The 12,812-nt window shown below is 41.8% G+C and overlaps 1 protein-coding gene and 1 non-coding gene across 2 annotated transcripts in view; one reads left to right on the top strand and one right to left on the bottom strand.

Annotated features, from left to right (window-relative positions):
- Positions 1-12,812, top strand: part of LOC120532052 (protein unc-13 homolog B-like) — an 812,076-nt gene that overhangs the window by 558,586 nt on the left and 240,678 nt on the right. The gene's annotated exons all lie outside the window — the stretch shown is intronic.
- Positions 4,361-4,443, bottom strand: trnal-uaa. The gene has a single exon. It is a non-coding gene; the product is annotated as a tRNA-Leu (tRNA).

The following is a 12,812-nucleotide window of genomic DNA, read 5'->3' on the forward strand; positions in this document are numbered from 1 at the left end:
TCTCGACCAAACCATCGGTCTGAGGGTGGTATACCAAGGTTTTCAGACACTTCATTCTCAGTAACTTTGTCACCTCCTTCAACGTTTCTGAAGTTAAAGGTGTCCACTGGTCCATGAGAGGATGCCAACTCGCTCAAAGTCCTTTAACAATTCCTGTGCGATAGTCTTTCAGTGGGCTGAGCGCAGGAGCACAGCCTCCGGAAATCAGATTCTATAATCAATAAGGATTAAGATTAAGTATTTATGTCCTTTCACAAAGGGTTCAAGGAGTCCACAAGGTCTATCCCGATGCGTTCAAATGGTATGTCAATTACAATACAATACAATACAGTTTTTTTTTGTATAGCCCAAAATCACACAAGTACCACCATAATGGGCTTTAACAGGCCCTGCCTCCTGACAGACCCCCAAGCCTTGACTCTCTAAGAAGACAAGGAAAAACTCCCAAAAATTCCTTGTAGGGAAAAAATGGAAGAAACCTTCAGTTCAAAAAGAGACCCATTTTCAGGTAGTTTGGAGTGCAGTGGGTGTCAAAAAGAAGGGGGTTAATACAATAAAAAACACAGAACCGAACAAATCCTCAATACAGTATAAAAAATAAAACATTTACAAGTATGGAGCAGAATTTAACAGTAGATGATATCACATAATATGATTTGGATTTGTTCAGAGTCCTGGAAACCTCAGCCATCAAGCTGCCTCCCCCATTTGGCCATTCCACAACTGAAACAGCACTGGGCCAGCCAATCCGATGAAAGAACCCCTCTACCCCACGATTCCTGTGATCTTCCATCAGGGATGACTTTACCTTAGGCAGTCAAAACAACTTGGCAGGTGGGCCATGGCACCAAGTGCCATATTTGAGTACTGAGAAGCGATACAGAATAGATGAGGGTTAGTAACAAGTTTGAACTATCATGTTACTTATGTTTTAGTGCTAATGACTGATAACAGAGATGCAGTCTGTACAGTTAATCAGCAGCTCTAGTCAATATATGCTAAACTGAAGAAGTGAATCTTCAACTGGGATTTAAAAGCTGAGACTGAATTGGCATCTCTTATACTAGCAGGCAGATAATTCCACAGTTTATGGGCCCTGTAACTAAAAGCTTGACCTCCCACTGTTATTTTATTAATTCTTGGAATCATTAGCAGACCAGCATCTTGCAATCTTAATATGTAAGTCGTCATGAGTTAAGACAAGTAAGCCGGACCTTGGCCATTTAATGCTTTATATGTTTAAAGGAGGATTTTGAAATCTTCCCTAAACTTACCTGGAAGCCAGTGTAAGGATTTGAGAACTGGAGTGATGTGTTCTTATTTTCTTGTTCTTGTAATAATTCTTGCAGCAGCAGTTTGGATTAACTGGAGGCTGTATAAAGAACAGTTTGAACATCCAGTGAACACGGCAGTAGTATATAGGCAGGAGGTATCTGTCAAAATGTCAGTCAAAGATGATTGATGACTTGATGGTCGCGTCCCCTTTCCGCTGATTGGTGGATTTAAATGATGCACCCTGCCCTCATGTCGGTTGATTGGTGAATTACAGTCTGTCCCCACCCCCTCCAACTGATTGGCCTGAGTTTGTGTCAAGAGCAGTTTGATAGGTGTTGACCCCGCCTTAATCTCACCCCCACCCTCCTGATTGGCTCAGGGTTTGTGTCAAGAGCATTTTGACGGATGCTGCCCCTCAGTCTGTCAACACCTGTTTGTTGTTTGGCAATCCCCTCCCTGCCCCTTCTCCCGAGGCCCTTTATATCAAAAGAACGAACTTGCCATGAGCCCAAGGCCTGATCGACATGTCCAGACATGTTCCTGCATATACTGTGTTGGATCATGCCCGAATCTATCTATTATTTTAATATTATCATGAGATTAAAATATCTGTCTAACCTTTGCTTTATAATTTCCTTTAAAAACGTTTACAGGTCCTGCAGTCAATCAGCCTTTTCCATCTCACAAAAAATCCTCTCGCAGAAAGGCACTTTTAACACCCACAGCTGTGAATCAGGTTTCTCATCTCTCTCTCTCACAGAAAGGCAAGCTTCTAGCAGCTGATTTTTTTATCTCACAGAAAGGCAAACTGACAGGCTCTGCGATGAAAAAGCCTTCACCTTTCAAGGAAAGGAAGTGACAGCCCCTGCGATAATATCTCAGTGTGCAGAGAGCAGCCAAGTGCATGTCTCTTGAAGCTGACAGGTAGGTTGCTAAGTAGGTAGGTAGATAGATAGATACAGTGGAACCTCGGTTCACGACCATAATTCATTCCAAAAATCTGGTCGTAAACCGATTTGGTTGTGAACCGAAGTAATTTTCCCCATAGGATTGTATGTAAATACAATTAATCCATTCCAGAACGTGCAAACTGTATGTAAATATTTTTTTTTACTTTTTAAGTACAAATGTAGTTAACTACACAATAGAATACACAGCGTAATAGTAAACTAAATGTAAAAACCTTGAATAACACTGAAAAAACCTTTGAACAACAGAGAAAACGTAACACTGCAAGAGTTTGCGCTATAGCGCTACGAACCTTTTGCTAAAAACACTTTTTTTTTAATGAGTTTTAAGCACAGGGAAAAAAATGAACATTTGAAAAATCAGTAATTTAATAAACCACCAAGAAAAGTACCATTGCAACAATGCACGCTATGAATCGATTGCTGTAAACAGAAGTGATGTGGAGGTTAAAATCCAAAAGAAAAAAAGTATTGATTAAATACAATGAGGTTTAAACAATGCTCGGATCTGTCTCTTTAAAAACAAGCCTGGTGCATTCTTTAACTGCCTTCTCGGCCTTACGCATCCAGCCGTCTCTCTCTCGTGTGTGTGTCTCTCTCACGTGCGTGTGCGTGCATGCATGCGTGTGTCTCTCTCGCGCGCCTGTGTGTGTGTGTGTGTGTCTCTCTCTCATGTGGGTGTGGGTGTGTGTCTGTCTCTGTCTCTCTCGCTGCACAGGGAATACACAGGGAGAGACTGAACACGTACAGAAATCATCGGCGCACACAAACGAAAAGGAAAACTTTCTTGTTCGTATACCGAGTCTCTGGTCGTGAACAGATACAAAATTATTCACATACTCCAGCAGCAGCATACAAAACAATATTACATTAAAGAGTGATAAAAATGCAGGTATAACAGGCAATAACTTTGTATAATGTTAACGTTTACCACGTGGAACTGAAGAGTCGCATGGTGTGGGGGAGGAACGATCTCCTCAGTCTGTCGCTGAAGCTGCTCCTCTGTCTGGAGACGATACTGTTTAGTGGATGCAGTGGATTCTCCATGATTGACAGGAGCCTGCTCAGCACCTGTCGCTCTGCCACAGATGTCAAACTGTCCAGCTCCGTGTCTACAATAGAGCCTGCCTTCCTCACCAATTTGTCAAGGCGTGTGACGTCCCACTTCTTTATTCTGCCTCCCCAGCACACCACCGCGTAGAAGAGGGCACTCACCACAACCGTCTGATAGAACATCTGCAGCATCTTATTGCAGATGTTGAAGGACTCCAGCCTTCTAAGAAAGTATTGTCGGCACTGTCCTCTCTTGCACAGAGCATCAGTATTGGTAGTCCAGTCTAATTCATCATCCAGCTGCTCTCCCAGGTATTTATAGGTCTACACCCTCTGCACACAGTCACCTCTGATGATCACCGGGTCCATGAGGGGCCTGGTCCTCCTAAAATCCACCACCAGCTCCTTGGTTTTGCTGGTGTTCAGTTGTAGGTGGTTTGAGACGCACCATTTAACAAAGTCCTTGATTAGGTTCCTATATTCCTCCTCTTGCCCACTCCTGATGCAGTTCACGATAGCAATGTCGTCAGCGAACTTTTGCACTTGGCAGGACTTCGAGTTGTATTGGAAGTTCAATGTATATATCCGGCTGGGTAAGTCACTGTGTACGAGCAGGCATATGCCTGTATAGCACAAAGCTGAAGGGCACCCAGCTGTGTGAGGCCCTGAACACACGTAGCCCCTCCTTAGCTCAGACGCACGTTTTGTGCTTTTTAACTTTTGAAGGTAAAGGATTTTAGGTAAAGCGTGTAAAGCAAGAGATAACTAGTTCAATATCAGCCTTTTAAAAATCACACAGAGGTAAATAGTATACAGCAATCCCCTTTTAAATCATGTATAAAAAATCTATCCTTTGCTTTATAATTATAATTTATATAAAAAATCTATCAAAAACAAACCCTTTTCTATCAAATACCTCACATTTTAAATAATCAAGTACATTTATGTATTTTCAGCTGAGTTAAGGATCCACATTACAGAAGCATTTCGCTTAACTTCCTAAAAGTGAGAAATTGTACCCAGACACACTCACAGAGTGAACAGGGCATGCTTCAATAACAAGCTACCAGAAGTGGGGATTGAACCCATGCAGGCATTTGCCCATTGGATCTTAAGTCCAATGCCTTAACCACTCAGCCATTCTGGCAGCAGAAAAAGCATTTTAAGCACTCTTCGCCACTCCACGAATACTACGGTCATTTTTTCAGCTCCGGACGCGAGAGGCCATAAGGGGCGATTCACACTTCAGTGGCTACAGCTGTGTGCCCTGATCAAACATTTTGCTGATACAACAGCCAGTTCACACATAGGTCTTTTAATATCAGGTCATATCTTCTGGCGGTCACTATAAACCGATCTTAAAGATGGGCACACACCTGCTTAAAGCGATCTGCTTATTACAAAGACGGCTTTTAAAAAAATAGTTTTTTTTGGTGCATAGGTGTTTAGATATAATCCTTCAGCCAGACACCGACCCATTACACAGCTGTCCGTTTAAAATGGGGACCAAAGGACACACATTTACTAAAAGAAATCGCTGTCCTTATTTTAAAGTTGAGGTTGAGAAGACATCATGAGAGGAAATGATAGCATTGTGAAAACGAAAATGCTCCTACACCTCCACATAATTACTATTCGGATAGTGATTCCAAGTAGGCCATTCCTATCGAATCAATGTTCAAGGGTTTTCTTTTGTAATTTTGTTTCCCTTATAAAAAAATCATAATGCTGTGCGACAAAGGGCCCAGTTTACACCTGGCAGCCACGTTTAAACAGAGAGCCCTTCACAGACAACTTTAACACGTGCAAAGTAGTTGGGCGCACATGGCTAGTATCATGATAATCATTTACCCAATTATTCAACAATACACTTGATACGTCTAAAAATCATCCGGACTTTAGGGTGACTAGTCTGTATTAAAATATTTACATTTCATTTAGCGAAATGAATGAAAACACATTTGCAGTATTTCTATTAAGCACTCGCATCGATATAAGCTTCCGGACCATGTTCAGGCTTCAGTCAGTCTGGCTCCACTCGGTTGTCCAAATGAGAGTTTATAAAGCAAAAATGTTTCGTTATCTCAGTCTTTTAAAAACAGGTGGTCCCCTGCAGAGAATCACCGGCTACTGCATAAGCCTGTTTAGAACAAGTACGCATTTAACAAGCGGGCCCTTCTGTAAGTAGTTCAGAATACTGACATCTTGTTATATCAGAGCTAATGCACAACCTGCCTGCACTTTTAAACCACTCCTGAATATTCTCAGAAGAGAGGCCCTGGTTGAATTTTCAAACGCCGAGACAAAACTTAATTGATTGGAATGCCAATTTTGGTAACAGAAAAAACTAATATTGCTTACTTCAGTAATATGAATTTGTACATTAATTGTCATACACATAGTGTCACAGATGACCGGGGACACTGCCCGGCCGGGACACCTGGATAGTCCCCAAGTTGGACAATACTTTTCCTCGGCCACTAGAGGACAGCCACCCGGAGCTATTTGGGGGCCACAGGGACACAGCTGGGACGCTCTTTATGAGAGGACATGGCCACCACCAGGGGGCCCCCGGACAGTGAGAGAAGCTTGGATGACAGCACTTTCGCCACACCAGGAAGTGCTGTCGGAAGTAAAACCAAGGTCACCCGGAGGGCTTCCAGGTGCTTTCCTGACACTTCCGCCACACCAGGAGGTGACGTCAAAGGGGAGCACCTGGGGCTCATCCGGGTCATGATAAAAGGGGCCGCCTCCTTACAGTAGGAGCCAGAGTTGGGAAGAAGGAGACGAAGCTTGTGAGGAGGAGGAAGGAGGTCGAGAGAGAGAGAAAGAAAAAAGAAGAAGAAAGGTAAGAGAGTTGGTGAGAGAAGGCACTGTGGTGCATTGGAAAAATAAAATAAAGGAGTGTGCTTTGGACATCCTGGTGTCAGTCTGTCTGTGTTTGGGGGTGTGTTCTCCACAATAGATAGATAGATAGATAGATAGATAGATAGATAGATAGATAGATAGATAGATAGATAGATAGATAGATAAAAGTAAATAAATTACTACAACTTATATTATACACATGAGCACACTCCCGCTACTACACACAGAGAGATGGTACTAAGCATAATAAATAGCAATAACCTAAGATGATTTTGGATCTTAAACCCCCAGGGACTTACTGGTTTTTGAGTAATAGATCAGAGAATCAACTTGGAAATATTGACCTACGGGTAAAATTTAAGGATTCAGCCATACGTTTTTTATAGCATTCTCGTTTGACGCGTATAATAATCAATAATATGACGCACCGTGATCTTGATTGTTGGGACTCTCGGAAGAATAGTCTGTATTAACAAAAATTATATTTCATTTAGTCCTTTTCATAAAATAAAACAAAAAGAAAACATTGTTCTAATAAGATAATGAAGACGCACCATTTTGTCTTTTGACAATAATCGGAGTCATCTTTCAGTATTAATGACAAGCAGCATAGTGGATCGGGGTCCAGCTGAACGCTTATTTTTTATACAGAAAGGAGCAGGGCGTTTTTTGAAAGTGGACTTTAAAATAAGGACAGCGATTTCTTTTAGCAAATGTGTGTCCTTTGGCCCCCATTTTAAGCGGACAGCTGTGTAATGGGTCGGTGTTCTGCCGAAGGCTTATATCTAAACACCTATACACCCAAAAGAACGGTATTTTTTTAAAAGCCGTCTTTGTAATAAGGAGATTAAAAGGGAATTGCTGTATACTATGTACCTCTGTGTGATTTTTAGAAGGCTTATATCGAACTAGTTATCTCATGCTTTACACGCATTACCTTCAAAAGTTAAAAAGCACAAAAAGTGTGTCTGACCTAAGGAGTGGCTGCGTGTGTTCAGGGCCTCACAGGCATATGCCTGTTCATACACGCAACCGCGCACAGGGACTCACTCAGCGGGATACTTATACATTGGACTTCCAATACAACTGAGAGTCCTGCCACGTGCAAAAGTTCGCTGACAACACTGCTATCTCGGGCTGCATCAAGTGTGGACAGAAGGAGGAGTATAGGAACCTAATTAAGGACTTGTTAAATGGTGCGACTCAAACCACCTACAACTGAACCTACAGCAAAACCAAGGAGCTGATGGTGGATTTTAGGAGGACCAGGCACCTCATGGACCCCGTAATCATCAAAGGTGACTGTGTGCAGACCTTGCAGACCTAAAAATACCTGGGAGAGCAGCTGGATGATAAATTGGACTGGACTGCCAATACTAATGGTCTGTGCAAGACAGGACAGGCTGTAAATCACCAATCAATCGATAGGGGGCGTGGCACATCATTTATATCCACCAATCAGAGGAAAGGGGCAGGGCCATCAAGTCATCAATCATCTTTGATTGACATTTTGACAGATACCTCTGGCAATAAACTGTTCACAGCATTGCAGTACTCAATCCTACTAGAAATAATTGCATTAATTAATTTCTCAGAATCCTGCTTATTTAGAAAACACCTTAATTTCCCAACATTTTTAAGATGGAAGAAACATGATTTGGACAACTTTTTTATGTACGCTTTAAATGACATGCTAGAGTCAAAGATAACGCCTAGGTTGTGGGTTGATTCATTAAACTGAGGTAAATGATGACAAAATAGTGTTGTGATCAGCGTCATTCCCTCCAACAATTAATATCTCTGTTTTATTGGTGTTTAACGATAGGTAGTTCTCATCCATCCACTCCTTTTATTCACTAAAACAACTAATTATAGACAACATCGGGGAAACTTCATTTGATCTAAATGAAAGGTATAACTGGGTGTCATCTGCATATGAGCGAAAATTAACATTATGTTTCTTAATGATTGATCCAAGTGGAAGCATGTAAATTGAAAACAGTAAAGAGCCCATTACTGGGCCCTGCTGGACACCATATTGAGCTTCTGTGTATAATGATGGAGTACTGTCAGTACATTTCTGTACATATTGGAATCGATTTGATAAATAAGAACTAAACCAAGTGAGCACAGTGGTCAGTGGTGTCAAATGCTGCGCTTAAGTCTAACAACATAATTACAGTGGAGTTTCCTTCATCAGAGGATATCAGAATTTCATTTACAACCCGGGTTAGTGCCGTGTCTGTACTATGACCAGTGCAGAAACCAGACTGGAATTTCTCAAGTAATGCATAAGGTGTGACTGAAGCTGATTGGCGACTACTTTTTCTAGTATTTTATAGGCAAAAGGTGAATTTGAAATAGGTCTATAATTATTAAGTATGTGTGGGTCTAGGTCTGAGTTTTTAAGTAATGGTTTAATGACTGACACTTTTAGTGGATCAGGTACTGTGCCACGAAATAATGAACTATTGCTAATGTTTAGAATAGGTGCTGCAAGAACATCCATTGCATTTTTTACTAGTTTTGTTGGCACTGGATCTAGGGAATAAGTAGTGGGCTTCATTTTAGAAATTAAAGTTAAGACTTCCTGCTCAGTTACAGGATTAAATTACTAAAGTGCTGAATGCAGTATGAGACAGGGTCTGCTAAGCTAGTATACGGTTTTTACTGTGATGAGATCTGGGATCTTATATTTTTAATTTTTTTATTGAAGAAGTTCATAAAGTCTGTACTGCTAATATCTGTTGGTTTTTTGCACTGTATATCTGAATTCCCAATTGTTAATTTAGCCACTGTTCTAAACAATACCCGAGGATTTTTATTATTGCTATCTATTATGGTAGAATTGTATTCTGAGCAAGCTTTAAAGAGAGCTTTTTTATATTTTTAACACTCTCTGTCCATGCAATTTGAAAGACATGTAGCTTTGTTGTTCTCCATCTGCACTCCAGTTTTTGACAGATTTTTTAAGAGCTTGAGTGTTTTTATTAAACCAGGGAGAGTTTCTATGTGCTTTGATCACTTTTGTTTTAAGGGGAGCCACTGCATCCAGAGCATCTCTCAAGGTCACATTATAATGTGATGTTAGCTGATCTAAATTGTTTCCCACATTTGCATTTGATGTTAACTGATCTAAATGGATTTCCTCAATTACCCTTGACTTGCTCAAAGTATCTATACATTTTGAAGCAGAATTACAATCTATGTTGCACTGTCTTTGTTTTAATCTGTGAGTGCATTGGCAAAGACAGGACTAAATCAAATGTAATTAAGTAGCGATCAGAAATAACTTCATTTAATGGAGTAGTATTTAAACTTTGAATTTCAACTTTGTAAGTTATAATTAAATCTAACCAGATTTAGGTACTTAATATAATATCATTTACCAAAATAGCTTTACTGACAAAAGAGCAAATGTTCAATAAGCAGCATTTTAAACGGCATGCTTCTTTCTGAACTAGTGATATATTTTTTGTTTTGATTTGAAGTACATTTCTATTACAGATATCCCAGGTGGATGGTCTCATTTTATCTCTTGGTATAATTATACACCTTATTTTTTGGTTATCAAGTAATTTAAGGTTTGCATCAAGACAAAATTTACTGGATGCCCCACAGCAGGGATTATGGGTAACAGCTTCAAGATAATAACAGGTGGGATAAACAACAGCCTGTGATTTAAGAGGAGGTGGGTGTGCGCCAGCTCGCAAACCTCCCACTGGAAGGTCCGTGGGACTAGGAGTCGGGACTACACCTTCCCCTCCTGCTCTGCAACCCAATAGAGGAGATCATTGTTAATCAAAAAATTAGTAGCATTCTTCAAGTAATCGATGTTCCACTATTCCCATTTAAAGGAGCCCGACATTTCTTTGAATTGGAAGTGCATGGTAGCAAGCAGATCAAGGCTGCCCTCTATGGGAGTGGCATTGGGCCACGACAATCCTCTGTCAAATGACAAGGACGTCGACACGGAGTTAAGCGCCACGTCAGCTTTAGACACCTGTAGTAAACATGGCATGGAGGCAGTCTTAGGGCGCGTTCTCCGCTTCCATAATTAGGTCTAACTGTAAAGATGGAGCAGCTGTTTGGTTACCGGCTTTGTTTTTGACCAGTCGTGACCTAATATCATGGTGTCCAGCAGGTTAGGCATGACAACCATTGGGGGGCTTCGGAGGATATCCCCAATGCTAATGACACAGGTGGCTGTGCCATATTTTCCCATAAATACAGGTTATATTGGTCTTTTTATTGAGCCACTGTTGCAGTAACACAAGTCGGTGAGCAACAATAGAAATGTTACTCCCTGAATCAAATAGAGCAGACACTTTGTGCCCATTAACTATTGCTACTCCTATATGGGGAAGAGACAGAAGGTTAACGAGTACACAGTACCTCTCTCCTTGGGCCCAGCTGCTGTCCATCGGCTCTCTGAGTAAGGGACAAGCCATCACCATGTGTCTTGGATCCCTGCACTTGAAGTAGGGGCGCTTTGTGTCTATCGGACTTAGCATGCAGGCCTTTTGGATATCTCAGACTGGGACCCTATGCCGCTCAATGACCTTGATCAGGGCCTCCATGTTTTTAAACGCCTGCCTATGGACCGGCTGGGCAAGGGAATCAGGTAAGCCATTTATGAGGGCGTCGCTGGAGGGCATTGTTTACTTCTGACCTTGGCCACTGCCCAGTCGACCCAGATCCCGAAAGCAAATCGACTGCTCTGGGTTGAAGCATCATTCATGCCACTGCCTCACCTGCTGGTCCTTGGAGATGCCAAACCTCTTGAGGACTTCAACCCTGAGCTTATCAGTGTCAGTAGTGCCTTCCTCAATGATGTCATAATAATGCCACTGCACCTTACCCTTCAAGAACGGCGCAAGGATGTTTCCTTACTTGATTCGTGGCTATCGGTTCCGGTTGGCTGTCCTCTCAAGAATAAGAATATAGGTTTCAGTGTCTTCATCATCTGACAGCAGGCCAAGTACCTAGGAGGGTGTCCTAGTCTGATCTTGTTGCAGGGCCAAACATGCTTCAATCCGTGCATCTGATTTGGCCATCTACACCTTAACAGCTGCAGCTTTGTTGTTAGGTTGCTAAGGATACAGTTTAGGTAATGCTCCTCCGTCATCACAAAGTACGATCCTGCTGACTATGTCACTTTAATAAGGAGAGAACAGAGAGGAAAAGGATTGGGGATCCACTTGCAACAGATAAATGCAGCAAAACAAATAATTTAGTAATCACAAAGGACTGAGTCTGAATAGAGCTACCTGGAGAGGAGAGGTTCTTGGCTTTTATAGGTGGTGTGCAGGAAGAGGTAGGTCCTTGAGGGGAATGGCAGAAGTGAGGTCAGTAGGAGGGCGTGGCCAGAACAGGAATGTGGAGGCTGATGCCAGTGATCTGTAGAAGAGGGTGAAAAAACATGCATGTGTCTGACAGTATATATATATATATATATATATATATATATATATATATATATATATATATATATATACAGTGTATATACTATACAGTATATATATACAGTGTATATACTATACAGTATATATATACTGTATAGTATATATACTGTATATATAATATAACAGCTCAAAAAAATTAAAGGAACACTTTGAAAATACTTCAGATCTCAATGGGAAAAAAATTATGCTGGATATTTATACTGATATTGACTGATCTGTGTTAGGGAAGGGATTCCACATCATATAACGGAAATAAAAATTACCAACCTACAGTGGGCTGAATTCAAAGACACCCTGAAAATCAAAGTGAAAAAATGATGCAGCAGGCTAGTCTATTTTGCTGAAATATCATTGCAGCAACTCCAAATCGTACTCAGTATACCTCCCACGTGCTTGTATACATGCCTGATAATGTTAGGGGTGGCATGCTCCTAATGAGACGACGGATGGTGTCCTGGGGGATCTCCTCCCAGATCTGGACCAGAGCATCAGTGAGCTCCTGGACAGTCTGAGGTGCAACCTGGCAGTGTCAGATGGACCAGAACAAAATGTCCCAGATGTGTTCTATTGGATTTAGGTCAGGTGAGTGTGGGAGTCAGTCAGTGGTATCAATTCCTTCATCCTCCAGGAACTGCCTGCATAGTCTCGCGACATGAGGCCAGACGTTGTCATGTACCAGGAGGAACCCAGGACCCACTGCACCAGCATACGGTCTGACAATGGGTCCAAGGATTTCATCTTGATACCTAATGGCAGTCAAGGTGCCGTTGTCTAGCCTGTAGAGGTCTGTGCGTCCCTCCATGGATATGCCTACCCAGACCATCACTGACCCACCACCAAACCAGTCATGCTGAACAAGGTTACAGGCAGCATAATGTTCTCCATGGCTTCTCCAGACATTTCACGTCTGTCACATGTGCTCATGGTGAACCTGCTCTTATCTGTGGTGCACCAGTGGCGGACCTGCCAATTCTGGTATTCTATGGCAAATCCCAATCAAGCTGTCCGCTGCCAAGCAGTGAGCACAGGGCCCACTAGAGGACATCAGACCCTCAGGCCACCCTCATGAAGTCTGTTTCTGATTGTTTGGTCACAGACATTCACACCAGTGGCCTGCTGAAGATCATTTTGTAAGGCTCTGGCATTGCTCATCCTGTTCCTCCTTGTCCAAAGGAGCAGATTC

This window comes from Polypterus senegalus, chromosome 7 (genome assembly GCF_016835505.1).
Source record: "Polypterus senegalus isolate Bchr_013 chromosome 7, ASM1683550v1, whole genome shotgun sequence".
Classification (NCBI taxonomy): Eukaryota; Metazoa; Chordata; class Cladistia; order Polypteriformes; family Polypteridae; genus Polypterus; species Polypterus senegalus.